Source organism: Palaemon carinicauda, chromosome 30, assembly GCF_036898095.1.
Source record: "Palaemon carinicauda isolate YSFRI2023 chromosome 30, ASM3689809v2, whole genome shotgun sequence".
In the NCBI taxonomy this organism is placed as follows: domain Eukaryota; kingdom Metazoa; phylum Arthropoda; class Malacostraca; order Decapoda; family Palaemonidae; genus Palaemon; species Palaemon carinicauda.
In genome coordinates, this window is record NC_090754.1 from 42,071,927 (window position 1) to 42,089,068 (window position 17,142).

At 35.3% G+C, this 17,142-nt stretch overlaps 1 protein-coding gene, 1 long non-coding RNA gene and 1 other non-coding gene across 3 annotated transcripts in view; 2 read left to right on the forward strand and 1 right to left on the reverse strand.

The window, feature by feature from the left end:
* The window catches only part of LOC137623056 (uncharacterized), a 90,776-nt gene that overhangs the window by 65,987 nt on the left and 7,647 nt on the right, over nucleotides 1-17,142 (reverse strand). The window lies entirely within an intron of this gene.
* LOC137623053 (rho GTPase-activating protein gacF-like) overlaps nucleotides 1-17,142 on the forward strand; it is a 54,484-nt gene that overhangs the window by 33,690 nt on the left and 3,652 nt on the right. The window lies entirely within an intron of this gene.
* TRNAV-CAC (transfer RNA valine (anticodon CAC)) lies at nucleotides 11,949-12,021 on the forward strand. Its single transcript has one exon. It is a non-coding gene; the product is annotated as a tRNA-Val (tRNA).

Genomic DNA, 17,142 nt, shown 5'->3' on the forward strand with positions numbered 1-17,142 from the left:
AATCAAGTCAACATTTTTTACCCTATTAATCACTTCAACATTTTTTACCCTATTAATCACTTCAACATTTTTCTAATCTGTTAATCACGTCAACATCTTGACCTCAATTAAGTCATTTTTTAAACTGGTTAATCGTCTTTTTTTTTTCTTTTTTTTTTTTAAATCCATCAAGTAACATTTTTAACTTGTCTCCGTCGCCGAATGATTGAAATTTCCATCTAGGAGCTCAAAAAAACTAACCAAAAAAAAAAAGAAAAAAAAAACGTTTCCAATTATTCTATTCAACCTTTCTTTTTTTAATTTTGGCACTTCCCACAATCTCCCACGCTGCCGTAATATCAAGACTTATCTTGGCTCGACAGATAATTTTACCCTCGGTTCAAGAAACCCGGATAGTATATCTTTCATCAAGAATTAGTTTTTGACTTTACAGACAAGGTTTTCCTGAAATGATGTAGGAGTATCGTATGTGGCTTTTTCATAAAAGTCATTTAGACATCATTAATATGATTAAAATCCCATTAATGGCATCCATGCCCGATTGTTTTGCCGAACTACGAGATTTAGCAAAGTAATACAAATCATTGATCAAACAATGATGCCACCAGGTCAACATAATATTTTATGAAAATGCTCATTGCTAAAAAAATTAGCATGGGACAAAAACTTTTGTCCCCCAACTGAAATTTGAAGTAGCCGAGAGTGAAATGGGAATTTCGTAAACACGAAACTTCTGGAAAGGTTAGGAAATGAGAAAAAAAGTATGAGGGGAAGTGGGAGGTAAATGCTAGATAGAAAGAGGCGGGGGGGGGGGGGGGGGGGGGCTGGAGGTAAATAGCCTATCAAAATGTCACAGCCTGATATTTCTTTGACATTTCATTTTATACAACGTATTAACTGGACTGGTGCCAAACCGTTGAAAAGTGTGGTTTCTTTGTCCCGACATTTACGTACGTCAAGTTCAATGCCATTTGGTCCTTGCAGTCCTTGATAAAATTCGCCATTAATTTTCAATTCTTGATCTTTCGTTACAAAACGACGTGAAAGCGAAAAATAACAAAAATGCATGAGGAGATTATATGTAACCTAGCGAATTGCTCATGACGGTATACTGACCTTTATTTAAAACCTTTAGCTGATCACGTTTCAAGTCCCTTGGCTCCTTATGTAAGTATACAAGTATACATACACACACACACACATATATATATACATATATATATACACACACATACAACGCATATATATATATATATATATATATATATATATATATATATATATATATATATATATATATATATATATTAAATAATAAATATATATACAAACACACATATATATATGCATAATATATATACATATTTATATATAATATACATACACATAAATATATATATATATATATATATATATATATATATATATATATATATATATATATATATACCCTTAGGAGGGGTTGACGCCTGAAGGATAGAGTCTTCAAGCTTCTTAGCACATACAGAAAACTCCAAATCAATCAATCAATCTTAGCAAATATTTAAGGGCGAGGTAGTTGGGTCAAACATACTGTCTCTTGACAGTGTCACCATTTACACCTCAGTTACTGGTGAGAGGTAAATTTTAATCTATCAATCAATTTATACCAAGAAGCAAAACCTTTTGTGCTACAGCAGTAGCAAGACTTGATACTGAATCATCATCTTGACATTATGACCATAATGCCCATAACATAACGTCCTTTATAAGAAAAATAACTAACAAACTGTTTATTCTAAGTAAAAATGTCCACAGAAAAACCTAACATAGAACAATGAAAAATAAACTCGTAAAATTTCAAGATTACGTAATCACTAGATAAAAAGATTATTTCGGCGAAAATTTCGATAACTAAAGGGTGAAGTGTAAGTATTAAATTATCAAAACTGAAGGGTAAAACGTAAATGTGTGTGTATATATATATATATATATATATATATATATATATATATATATATATATATATATATATATATATATATATATATATATATATATATATAATGTGGAAAGATCAGAGGATGTTTAGATCGCAATTTTACTTCGCAACATCGTGAATTTTACTTGAGATTGTAAATCATTAACAATGAATTACTTAACAGTCGAATTAAAAATTTACCCATTATAAGATAAAAGTTAAATTACAAATATTAATATTGTAACAAGGATACTGAGAAAAAAAAAATTGAAAAGGTTAAATGCATAAAAATCGATAACAACTACTATTTTTTTTTTTTTTTTTTTTTTTGTACATAGTGACCCTACTTAAGATATTAATAAAAGTGAAGAGAACAAAGAAGATAGGATTGCGACAGCATGGCCTCTAGCTCGGACTACGGGATGTCCCCATCTATTTTTGATAACAGTATTGACGTCAATGGCCACGATGGTGACCAGGGACTGCAGAAAAGCTTGCTTTTGTTCTTTCCCCATCTGTTATAATTAGGAACAAGACCTTACTTGGAAGCTGAACACTTCAGGCGAATGTTTACCAAGTGGACGTACATGACGTCATAACCTTCCATGAAGCAATGGGTCGTTTTGATATCATTGGATATTGAAAGCACACAAAAATACACAATTACCTGCTTCGAGAACATTGTCAATAAGACTACTTGTTTTTCATTTCTTAGAAACAAATTATTTAAAAGAAAATATCACTATTATGACAACCGAGGAGCTCTTTCAGATTGAGGCCTACATATGAATACTGTAGAGTCAATACATAAAAACAGAGAGATCCTTTTAACCTACAACCTTAAGCAATTTTAAAGGCAGTAGTAACTAGTGAGACTGAATTGAGTTTAGAAGAAATTATCTGATGTTGCTACAACAAAGATCACTGAAGCAGTGTGGAAGCAATGGGGTGGGAAGGGTTGTAGAAAAATTCTCTTCTACAGACAACCATAGTTTTCCAAAAGGTGCAATTAGAAAATACATCTACCGAGAGAATGCAGACCAACAAAATATTTTGCAACATATTAATTTGGTAAAATTACAGGAATATTGATTTTAAATCCAATTACTTAAAATTTCGTCTGTTTTCTTTCATCCTGGTTGATCAGATCGTAATTTCTGTAGCCCTTTCTCTAGTGCAACTAGATCTCAAACTAAAGGGGCACTCAGTAGAGCACAGACTTCAGCCGCGCATCTTATTTCTCAACCTTTTGCTTGACCTTGACCTTTGACCTTAACATGTATTAATTGGCGTGGATTTTCATACACTTAAATATGAACCAACTTGAAGTCTCTGTGGCAATGATGTCCAAACTTATGACTGATTACGTGAATTGGACATTTTGCTTGACCCTAACCTTGACCTTCCAAACTTTAACCATTACCAGATTTTTACCTAACAGTTAATCTCTGCATGTTTCATTACTCTGCGATAAAATTTGTGGTAAGGAAGCTGTTCACAAACAAACAGGGGGTAAAACATAACTTCCTTCCAACTTCGATGGCGGAGGAAATTACAATACTGCTCGTAAAGGGGAAATACATGCTCCATCTTTTATTGTACTTGTCAAAGAGGTTTGATGATAATGCTATGAGTTAGTTCTTCCATTACGGCCAAAGGAAACTCCACCCAATTGTTATCAAAGATTCAAATTTAACCATTAAAATCAATCTTCAGCCGATAAGATTAGAGGCTAAACATTAGCATTGCTAATATTACTTGAATTTACCATTTATAAACTCAACGAAAGGTATACTTGATAGATCAAACCTAATAATTTTATATTCTGTCAGTCAATACTTTATATGGATTAATAAAATCTCCAAATTTAGGTTAACTCAAACCAGTTACCTATGTTCGACATTGAGGATAAAAGCAGATCTTCGATTGCGAAAATAAACAATTGCCATGCATTAAATGTCAGGACCAAAAGCGAACACGCTGTATGTTGATAACAGAACCTGAAAAAGTTTCATGCAGTTCTGTAAATTTCAATGGGGTTCTGAAAACGTTTCCGTGGGGTTATAGGTCACTATCAGCCAAATAACGCAGCTGTCTTGATATTAATTTCCTCCACACAAAGGCACTTTATATATTTCCGCTCATTCTTGAAAAGTGTTAATGTACTTTTCTTCATTATACCCAACTTTATATGATGTGTCGTTTTCTAGCTACACAACCACACCACCGAGGGACATTATGACCAAGTGGCCCTCTTCGCCTTTAATGCGTAGTGTCAAATAAGTAACCATAACTCAGACTCATTATTCATAACACATATCTAAGACTTTTTAATGAAAACTGAGTGTGTATCAATCAATAAGATGCATTTCTCGCCATTCTTCGCGTTCAAAACCTTGGCAAGTTGTGACCCTCTTTACGCTCTTCGTATTTAATTTTTTTTTTATTTGGGGACAATGTCAATTTCCATTACTCAATTATCTTCTTAAATTTAACTTTCACTACTAATATGAAACTAAATCCGTCGTTATATTTTGGCACCCACCTGCTTCAACAGCTTCAACAATTTTTCATACGCTTGATACGTTGTAAAACTTTTGAGTAAAACTCAACTTCAAATAAGTTCATACAACAATTTCAAAACTTCAAAGTATGTTTTAATGCTGCTACCATTGCTTAAGAGTGATATAAAGACGTTCCAAAAATCTTTCAATGTCACGAATTATATAACACCTGACATTTGCTCAAAATAAATGTGTGTACATTAGGTGTTTCCCGCTTATTACCGGAGCATTGAGTTTACAAAACAAAATTCTTTAAAAGGCGTCGAGAACTTTGTTCATCATATCGACTGAACGGGAGACAAGAGAATAGCCAAGCAGTGTCTTGAGCCTTTAAAAGGACACTCATAAAAATAGAAAAACGAAAAAAAATTACTTGGCATGTTAATCTAGAGGCCTTTCTAAACATTTTGACCATTTTTGCACCCTAAAATATCCCGTCAATCGAATTCCACCTATTTCCCCCTACAGAACACCAATTTTAACTATAACAACATGAAACACAATCATTCACTTATAATCAATGGTGGAGAGAACATAAACAATTCTCAGCTGATGTTGCTAGGAAAATGGATGAGCAGACACTGACTTACTTTCCCACTGTTTTCCATTCATGCAAGTGCAAGCAGCACTAGGATTTCTGATTGGCCAAGTAGAGACTAATTGTTTTCTTGTTGGCTGAAGTAATATGGTATGGTTTAGGTCACACTAAGTAGTATTCATTAGAAGACGAAAAAAAAAAATTATCCCTCTAAACGGTGAACTAACTCTATATGCATTGACATATACTAAAATGGCGTGGAGGATTTGACAGTATTTTGCAGTGTTTCGTATTCAAAGATAGGTTTTTAATAGCAAAATAATGCCGTCTAAAGCAGTTAAGGGTTCGTTCATTTTACAATCAAAATTATAAAAATCATAAAATATTTCTCCCCTGCTTACAAGTAAATAATATAGTGTCATGTCCAATCGGTACATCATGAATTAGAGTACAGCCCATAAGCTCCCAGGGAACAAACTGATTTGAGAACTTTACATTATGGCTTTTGGTCTGAATCTGAGATAATTTGAGAAACTAAAGTGGCTTCATGAGTAATAGCAGACACCCCCTCGGATACCAAAATGTGGATGACCAGGGCTCATATCAGAACTGTACGTCCATGGCTTCAATTCGCACCTAAATCAACAAGTATGAAAAGGATCTTACATGTCATTCAATGACTAACATCATGCCGTAATTGCATGTCATCAATGAGCTCATGGGTGTTTTAGTTCTACTGAAGGACTTCTCTTGGGCTTCCATTTGTCTTTGCCACAAAATTTGTTCGACAAAGCAGAGTAGACCAAAACCTCTATATCATAATCATATCACAGGGTTAAGGCATATTTTCTCAGAAAAATGAGAAAATATAGTTTTGACCCTCTGAGGCTGAAGAGACTAACTTAGATAAGCGACCAGATGCAGAAATCTGTTACATCATTACATCATAGCTGTCCAACATTGAGGGGCATTTCCCCCCAAAGTTCTGACCTATGGATTAACAAGGACTTAAACGCGGTGAGGAAATTTCCATATTTGCCTTTTATACTGATATATCAAGGTTTACATTATTTGAACTCGTGTTTAAGCAGAATCATTCAATGACGATAACAAAGAGACTAAGTATTCTCACAGTAGATCTACCAGAAACTGTATTCTTGCACTTCAATGAATAGTTAAGTGATTATATGACAAACTTTCAGTTACAAAGTTTGGTGACGGTTTTAAGATGTATAAAGAGACAATGCTTTTACCTGCATTTATAGATTTGACAAGTAGTTAAATATGAATAAGAATAATACAGGACAAAGATGTTACATAGGGAATACTTTAGGCAAGAGGTGTATCCAATTACATGTTTACCTACGTTTACTAATGCCTTTCGGCGGAAAAATAAAATTTAAATATAAAAGAAACTAACATATTACGATAAATTACCTGTGAGCACGACAGCACATTGCTTTTTATTAAACATGAAATACGACTAGTGAATAACTTCCAGGCGGCATGTTTTGCAAGACATGGTACGGATTAAGTATGATATAAAACGAGCACTTACATCTTGTCGATGAAAATAAAATTTTTAAAAGTAATCACCCACAAAGGGGGAATGAGCAGGTGCAATAAAATGCTGAATAAAAATAAATAAGTCATCAGGAGTCGATTTCTTATTGAGTAATGACGACAAAAACTAGGACCATGGCGCTTCAGAAAATCAACCTTCTCTTCAATATAAGGTATTCAAAATTAGCCGCAATTGGCACGATGTGTGGATGCTATCATTTCCAACAGAAAAATTCCTTTGCACAGTCAAACGAGTTATACAATAACCGCTATGAACCGAAATGGTTCATTTATTGACGAATACAAAGCAAAGCTGTTCTATTCCTGTATTGGAATGCTCGTTCGAATTGATTGGACGTGGGGATAAGTGTTAAGTGTCAGTCAGGTTTCGTCGAAGTATAGGATAAAAAAATCAGAAGAAATATAAAAAGGGAATCAGGATTTTTATACTTAATTGCATGCAACAGCATAGACGTCATGAAGTGTCGGTAACTGCCAAAAACTTTACCAATACCCATCAAAATTACATGAGGTCCTTAGTCCCGCTTCCAAAAGATACCTCTCTCTCTCTCTCTCTCTCTCTCTCTCTCTCTCTCTCTCTCTCTCTCTCTCTCTCTCTCTCTCTCTCTCTCTCATACAAAAGAGCAACTCTGGCTGCCTATAAAGCAATTACAGGTTACAGAAAGACACACCGATTAAAACTGGAGGAATGAAAATTAACCCGAAGGCAAATAAAAGATTATGCTACCTTTCACAAACTTGTTCTAACCTCAGAGAATCCACCAAACAAGCAAGCAAGTTTGTAATTGCATGTTTATAAATACTTGTAAAAAGCATTGATCATGTATGTATGTACGCGTTCAAGTCATAAAAGTCAGCGATCAACAAAATGTTACATAAACATGTACACACTAACAGGAGATTACAACTTATCCTTTGCGCACCATCTATTAAAATAACATAGAATAATTAACTAAACAGAAAATGCAATTGGCCTTGAATTATCTTAATGGGAGAGCTATTACTCCTCGGGAGGGTAGAGTTAGTTCACCTTGAGCGCGGTTACCACAACATAATTGCCTTTACTTTGTCCTTTAAGATTGGTCCCGTGGGTCTCTGGCAATTATATAAACATTAGTAATATGTCACAGGAACCATACCGATATAGCAACATACAGAAAATAAGAAGAAAAATACAAGATCTTATACTGTATGCATTTGCATATATTAACAAAATATGCAGCCGCTTCTAGTCCACTGTAGGACAACTGACATGTCTGGGGGTGTGGCCAGTTTTCATCACCACTCTGATTAATGTGGATTTTGGTCTGATGGCTCACAACAAACCAACCTAGTATGGGTGGCCCCGACTCGTAGAGTTTACCTGATCATGGCGGTACACGAAATCTTTCTCCGGGTTAAAGTGTGTGCGAGGTCAATCGGATTCTATAACTTCTACCTCGGAGGTAAACTCTAGGAAGTATAAAGAGCTACATTATAGGGATGCTAATGCACATCTAAATATAAAAGGAAACTTCATGTAGTATTAAAGGATCTCTGAGGGAGATAATACTCCCTTAAAGACAGATAAGTACATCAATCCCGAAGGCAACCTTCAACACACTGATTAGTTCATTAACTAATGACTCCTACTGTAGCGGTAGTGAAGTGGCACAACCTGGGCATTGGTACCCGAAGAAGCGCTAATTGTTTAGAAACATATGTAACAAGACAGAAGAATGCCAAAGTTAAAATGTTGTGATCCTTGGGAGGAGAAAACTGTTCAATGACAGATGAGCCTCTTAATCATCTTTAATGAAAACTTCCCAGAGATTCGTGCTATGGCCTATCAGAAACCAGGATTAGAAACGTCCTTCCTGGCGTTCTACCGGACTGGGGTTAGAATCCCGTTCAACCTTGATAGTTTGCTGTAGTGCCTGTAACCTCAACATCCTTGTGACCTAAGAATTGGGGGACACATAGGTCTACCTGCCGAGTCATCAACAGCCATAGCTTGGCCTTCCCTGTTCTTAGCTAAGGTGGAGAGAGCGCTTGAGCATTGATCATGTGTCATGTGTATATATGGTCAGTCTCTAGGGTATTATCCAGCTTGTTACGGCACTGGTACTGTTTCTTGCCTCTTCCATTCATGAGTTGCCTCCAAAACTTTAAATTAAAATACTGACACTGAAAAAAAAAAAAGTTGTAAAGACATGTAAACATGAAGAACTTTAAAACATTCAAATGAGGCTACATGTTGACCCATTTCGCTATATATGGGAGAATAATGGAGGGTCTGAAGGAAATAGGACAGATGTATTTCGTATGCAGTAGCAGTCAGAGATGAACTCTGGAACAGGTTACTGTTTTGTCCGGAGGATCCTAGAGTAGGTAATCAGTAGCCTACAAATGTGAAATTTTGGTTTTATAAGTAGGATTAAACGTAAAGAAGTATAGTTGTGATATTGAGATTATATGGCTCAGGAATCAATATGATTGAGAGAAGTTTTACTTTGGGCCCAATTTGAATTGGTACCTAGTTAGGTTTGAGAAATATGTACAGTAGGGCATTGCAAGGTGACTTTAAATCAAAGGTTACATTTAAAGAATTGCTACTATAAATACGCAGGGAGCTTTTGAAGAAATGTGTTTAGAAAGGGGATGATTCTTCTTCTTTGTCTACATCTTTTCACACTTCTATGTGGGGTCGATTCACGGTTAATCCCCCCCCCTCTCTCTCTCTCTCTCTCTCTCTCTCTCTCTCTCTCTCTCTCTCTCTCTCTCTCTCTCTCTCTCTGCCTTGAGAGCCTAGTTCCTACTTACAATAATTCTGAGATAGAAGCAGTCCGTCCGAAATGAGGTTAAACGGGAACAGATCCAAAAGGGAGTATATATATAAAATACACACACACACACTATATATATATATATATATATATATATATATATATATATATATATATATATATATATATATATATATACACTGTGTATATACATATAAATATACACTGTATATATATAAATATATATACACTGTATATATATATATATATATATATATATATATATATATATATATATATATATATATATATATATATATATATATATATATATAGCTAAATTCAAAGCAAGATAGATTGCTTTTTACAATGATGAAAGTAGTTTATTGCCATTTCGATAAATTCCCTTGACAGCGGCGTAAGTAGCTCACTGCTATTTATGCTAGACATTGTACACCAAAACATGTAGTTCTTGGCGTTATAAATATAGAATATGAATATATTAGATATTCATTTACTTTATCTTACAATAATTGCTTCCATTTATAGCGTGGGGCTAAGACAGCGCATTTGATAGATTGTAGTGTGATACAACTGCAGTATCTAGGTTTCCACTTAATCTGTAAAGGTATGGCATACAACTATGCAAACTCAATTGATTATCAAATTCGTTATGTTCCTTTGGTCGCTGCAACCTCACCATCCTTGTGAACTAAGGATGGGGTGGCTGGGAGTCAATAGGTCTATCTGCAGAGTCATCAGCAACCATTGCCTGACCCTCTTTGGTCCAAGCTTGGGTGGAGAGGAGGCTTGGGCGCTGATCATATGTTATAGGGTCAGTCTCTAGGACGTTGCTCTGCTTGATAGGGCAATGTCAATGACCATTGCCTCTGACATTCATGAGCGGCCTTAAAACCTTTAAGCATAAAAACACACGCAAACATTCTTAAGATGCAAAATACAAATAGGAAAAGCTTAAACTAAAGTTATGATCTTCAATATCACTATCTATTCAAGACACCATTAACATAAACACGTAATAGTAGAAAATCATAGAAAAGGTGAACAGTGCAAACAAACATTTAGTTAAAATTAAGAGAATGAGCTGTAGCCTTATCTTCTTGATAGTGGGTCATGAGTACCATTCAGATATATAGTTTCTCAAATAGTTATACAGAGCTTCAAGTTTTAAGTTACTTCTTAATGATAAAATATGACATGCCATTTCAATTTGGATCGAGTTTAGGCAATTTTAAGGTGATATCCCCAATTCTGTTCGTCCAACATGAACAAAAATTGTACCCTCATTATGTAAACCTTCATAGTAATAAAGTTTATTACAAAGTAACTTTGACTAATATAAAAATTCTATATGTAATATGATGAAATTATGATGGGGGTAGATGCAGATGATTTGGGCATGCTCTTCGCAACCCCCCCCCCCCCCCCAAAGAGAGATTAGTTCACCGAACTTTTAACTGGGCACTAGAAGAGTTGGGAGACCCGGCCTTCATGGCTTTGGAGTATGAATCGTATAATAGGAGAGGCTGAATGGAGAAGTTTTGAATTAAAAAAACGTAAGATAGAGACGAATGACAAAACTAACCAAGGTCCTTTACGTCAATAGGCGTAGTAGATTGGCCGGGGCACCAGCCACCCGTTGAAGTACAACTGCTAGAGTGTTATGGGGTCCTTTGACTGGCCAGACAGTATTACATTGGATACTTCTCTCTCGTTAGGGTTAATTCTCCCTTTGCCTACACACACAGAATATTCAGACCTATTCTTTACTTATTCGTCCTCATACACCTGACAACACTGAGAGGCTGCTTTCCTCTAGGTAAGGGGAAAAGAGATTCTTTAGTAATGGTAAGCAGCTCTTCTAGGAGGACACTCCAAAATCAAACCATAGTTCTCTATTCTTTGGGTAGTGCCATAGCCTCTGTACCATGGTCCTCCACTGTCTTAGGGTAGAGTTTTCTTGCTCGAGGGTACACTTGAGCACACTTTTCTATCTTATTTCTCTTCTTCTTGTTTTTCTTTTTCAAGTTTTTATAGTTTATATAGGGAATATTTATTTTAATGTCGATATTGTTCTTAAAATAGTCTATTTTTCCTTTCCTCACTGGAGTATTTTCCCTGTTGGAGCCCCTGGGCTTACAGCATCCTGCGTTTGTAACTATGGGTGTAGCTCAGCAAGTAATAGTAACTTTACGTTATACATCCTTTGGTACGTTTAATAATTTTCAATTACCTTATTCATTGTACTTTTAATAATAACAATTATAATGTTTATTGGACAAAAACATATTTACATAAAAATATTTAAAAAAAAAAAAAAAAGACTCAGTCCAAGCCCATGTTTCTAAGCAGAATAAGTGTCATCAAGTATAATGATAAACACGGCCGAATTATTATCACCAATCAAGCATTTTATAAAGACGAATAATAAAGGTGGGGACTAAAACAAAATAACACGCATAACATATGAACCACAAAGTACTTAATAAACCAATATACGGTCACTCTTCTTCAAGGTTTCCGTAGTGTAGTGGTTATCACGTGCGCTTCACACGCGCAAGGTCCCCGGTTCGATCCCGGGCGGAAACAGTGGATTTTTTAGAATTAGTTTATAACTGAAGCACCTTAAAATATTGAATTTTGTGGCTTGGTAAATAACATACACAATAACATTTTGAAGTGCTCTTACGGTATCAAATTAGAACTTTTACTGCATGGCACTACGTGGCACTCCTATTAGAAGAGACTATTCGGCCAGGGTCGATGAGATTAAAGAAAACGATTTAGCCACACAAGCGAACGGTAACTATTGTATACGTACGTAAGACACAGAAGGTGTAATTTGACTGGAAATGAAAATGTAATGCCGCCGAGATTAATTTACAAATTATTGGGCTATATAAACACTGAAAAAATTAATTAATGACCCACTAGACAATTTCATAAAAGCTTCCACAACAACGATCTTTGGGCATTAAGTTCCGTTACAGCATTACGAAGAACGGGCTCACTACTTGAATATTTCATAGTTATACGCCGTATTCCTGACACCAACACCTTGCTAGAACCGTGACTATTCTGGTTATAGATATATATAAGGCAAGTTGTATAACAACCTGAAACGCTTATGGTAAAAGTTGGATTTTTTTCTAAATATTTAAAAATAAAGTACTATGAATTCTTATTACTATCAACCTTACCGAGAGAGAGAGAGAGAGAGAGAGAGAGAGAGAGAGAGAGAGAGAGAGAGAGAGAGAGAGAGAGATCCAATACTAAATAGTGGTTCGAAAGGAACGAGTGAAGAAAGAAAGGTTAGTAATGTTAATGAATATATGGATCTAAAAAAGAAGATAAACTAATAGAAGTTATCTGAAGCGAATAACAGTCCCGGGACCCGGAGTGGCTGGAGGGGTATTATGAAGATTTGTTGAATTTTTAAGCTATAAAAGAGGCAGCCCAATAAAAGAAAAACCTTGAACGGGGTAGTTGAAAGTTTGACAACACTTGTTGATGGGATTCCTGAGGACCTAATAAGGGTAAATAAAAAGATAAGGAATAGAGAAACACGTTTTTTGTCTATATCAGGATGAAGGCAATGTTCTGAAGGACAAGGTGAGATGAATTGTACAAAGATCAAGGGGAGACTATAAACTTACAAGTGAATAGTGCTTTATGGTACAATATACCAAGAAAATTATGTTAGGATTCCAAATAAGAAGTAAAGAGGATGACAGAAGGGTTGATGGGGAAAAACAGCAAGAGCTTTGACGAAGACAAAGATACGCGTGCCAACAATGTTATAGAAGTTGTGCGAGAGTTTGGAAGTTTGGAGAAAAAATAAATATGGCACACAACGACATGAGAAAGATTGTGGTATTTACCATAGGCAAGGCCAAGGTATATTGAAGAGAGGTTGATTAGAAATAAGTTTTATGAATGATTCAAAACTTAAGCTTGATAGACTATAGAACTAGTAAAAGGATGTCTGAGACAAGGGTGTGTTATACCTACATCGCCATTCAATACCTTTATGGATAGTGATGATCTAAGTCTGGGATAGAAGAGTAGATGAAGGCGTAAAGTTGTGGATTATTGAATTTGGATTGGTAATGTTAAATGCAATAGTTCATAAGCATATCGGAATTTTTTTATGGATAATGTTGGTAGACGGTAGAATATAAGGGCTTTAAAGGGTTTGCATGAGCATAAAATCAAGGATAAAATAAAACAAAGTGAGGTAATACAGGGAAATGGACTATATAAGTAGAGCAATGAATGTTGACTTACTTAGTACAAGAATGGAAGTAGCAAAATGGTTTAGAAAGGAAGGCCGCAGGGTGCATGCAAAAAAAATGTAGAGTTGTGCCTATGGAAGCCTAAGAATGACAGTATAGAGGTAATGTTAAGCCAAGTCTTCCTTATGGCAAAAGAAGTAAGGCTGTTAAATGCTTATAAAATAAAAATGGTGGAACTTAAGAAGAATAGTTTGCTTGGTGTCATAAGACTTTATAAGTGCGTGGATGGGGATATAAGTACAACCGTTAAAAAATCTACCAAGCTGAAATAATTCATAAGTATTTTGAGATGGTTTGGCCCTTTAGAATTAATTGGGGAGATAGAAAGGTTTAGAGTATAATTTTAAAATAATCGGAGGTAAGAGGACCAGATGACTTTGAAAGCTCGGGATTGGTAGAGTGATAGAGAGAATAATATCCAGGATACCTTCGAGTGTATACAATATAAATGTGAATGGTTATGCGTGTATGACACTGTCTTGGATAAATAGTTGATAATCTATGTGGAATTTTACGAAAGCCAGATGTTAAAGTTTTCTGCTTATGAATACATATCCATACTTTAATGTTTAATGTTATTTTTATGTTGAGCAGGCAGACAAATTCTTTTTATAGTTTATATATGAAATGTGTTTTGTTGTTGTTATTGTTTTGAAAATATTTTATTCTAATAGTTCATTATTTCTCATATTTATTTATTTATTTCCTTTCCCTGTTGAAGCCCTTAGGCTTATGGCACCTTGCTTTTCCAACTACGGTTGTAGCTTAGCTAACAATAACAATAAATAAATAAATAAATAAATAAATAAAAATAATAATAAATAATAATAATAATAATAATAATAATAATAATAATAATAATAATAATAATAATAATAATAATAATAAATAAATAAATAAACCTTTCGTCAACCTTGGCTCCATAGAGAAGGGAAAAGAACGAGGTCTGGGGACGGTGTTTGCACAAAAGCAGAAGAGAGGAAGTGAGTGACCTCATACTATAGCTAGACCTTCAGGAGTGATGGTAGTGTTTGGTGGAGGGGAGGGAGAAATGGTTCCTCAATAATACTGAATGACATAAGCCACCGATTTTTATCGGATTCTGATATTATGCACGAGAAGGAACGCTTTTCTCACATAATTGCAGTATGATTGCGTGTGTGATTGTGAGTGTGTTTTAAGCAATGAAGGATTCAGTGTGTTTGTTTTAAGCAATGAAGGATTCATTGTGTTTGTTTTAAGCAACGAAGTGTCCATTTGTTCATTGTGTGTGTGTGTGTATGTGTGTGCTCTCTCAGTAATGAAGTATTCATTATTAGTTTAAGTGTTCGTCTTTATTTTACTCTAGAAGTGGTCAGCAAGGTAACTGGAAACCCCCCCCCCCACTTCCTGCAAATTCACCTTTCGACTATAAACTACCTAAATCTTGGATTAATGAGTTCACAATTATGAAGCTTAAAAAAAATGAGAAGAAGATATTAAAATAATTTTTTCTTCGTGCGTAGTCGGTGTTTTTCGGTTATAAAAAAATATAGTTATTAAAAATTTATCCTTCAACAAATTATTATTATTATTATTATTATTATTATTATTATTATTATTATTATTATTATTATAAATACAAGCAGTTATAACGCCAGTTGGAAGAGCAAGATGTTAAAGCCCAAGGGCACAACAGGGAAAATAGCCCAGTGAGGAAAGGAAACAAAGAACTAAACAAACAAGAGAAGAATAAACAATCAAAATTAAATATTTCAAGAATAGTAACATTAGATTAGATCTTACATATAAAAACTACAAAATATGGAGAAAAAAAAAAGGAAGAGAAATAAGCGCGCCCGAGTGTACCCTCAAGCAAGAAAACTCTAATCCAGGACATTGGAATGCCATGGTACAGAGGCTATGGCAATACCCAAAACTAGAAGACAATGGTTTGGTGCGACCTTCCCATAGGTATAGTCTCTTCTACCCTACCGAAAGGAAAGTAGCCACTGAACAATCTTACGTGCAATCTTGTAAATATATCACCAGTAACAAAATCTCAATTATCACAACGCTTATCAACCTTTGTCATTAATTTTGTTACAGTAATAGAGGTTATGGTATATTTTAATACAGACTCAATCAAAATGTAAAAAACACTAAATCCATTAACGGCAGGATAAGTAATTTGAATAAAAAGTTTGAATAAACTATTCGTTATTCACAGTGGCACAGTAGCATTGTGTATAGACACCTATGAGAGAGAGAGAGAGAGAGAGAGAGAGAGAGAGAGAGACTGCGCTCGTGTATAGTTCAATCGCGTGCTTAACACCAGTCAAACTTTTTTTTTTTGTAATGCTCCCTAAGAAACAGTTCTGACGGACTCGCACTATGTCAATGTCAATCAGTATAGCTGGGTCGAATGCTATATGCAATGTTTCTCAAACACGGGGGTATCTGAACAGGGATTATGCTTCCGGTGGTTCGGCTTCATTATGAAAGACCGGACCTTAAATTAAAAAACGCGTCGCGAAAAAACATTAATTTGGGAATCGCATAAAGACCATAGTAATGCTTTGCTACTGTTGCGTATATATATATATATATATATATATACACACACACACACACACACATATATATATATATATATACATATATATATATATATATATACACATATACACACACACACACACATATATATATATATATATATATATATATATATATATATAAATTATTGTATTTTTCCTAACATACTTGCCACGCCCCAATAATAGGAGTTTACTCATATCGTGTTCTATCCGGTCAGAATTCCATGCCCTAGCGTGACGCTTCGGTCGACCTCGGGTCGCCATTACATTACCTCATTCTAGCTCTGACCGTGTTGAAAGACACACGTCCTCGTCTCGCTTGCGTTTGTCGGAGTTTTTCCTAATCTTAGTGCGTTCCTTGAATCTCGTGGTCCTCGATTTCCATCATGGAATATGTGAGAGTGCAACGTCGTTGCCCAGGTGTGGCTGGTAAAATGTGTGCATCTTTTTTTTAGGGTTCTGGTGGTTTGATTGGTAAAGTCTCTGTCTGGTGTTTGCCAGACGGGGGTTCGAGTCCCGCTCAGATTCGTTAGTGCCATTAGTGTCTGCAACCTTACCATCCTTGTGAGCTAAGGTTGGGGGAGCCTATAGGTCTATCTGCTGAGTCGTCAGCAGTCATTGCCTGGCCCTTCCTGGTCCTAGCTAATATATGGTCAGTCTCTAGGGCATTGTCCTGATTGCTAGGGCAATGTCACTGTCCCTTGCCTCTGCCATACATGAGTGACCTTTAAACATGAAAGTCGACCCCCACGTGTTATACTACTTCGCGTCAGTTCCACGTGTGTTCCCAGACAGACACGTGTGATGAGTGTGTGGGCTGGACCGGTGCCCAATGG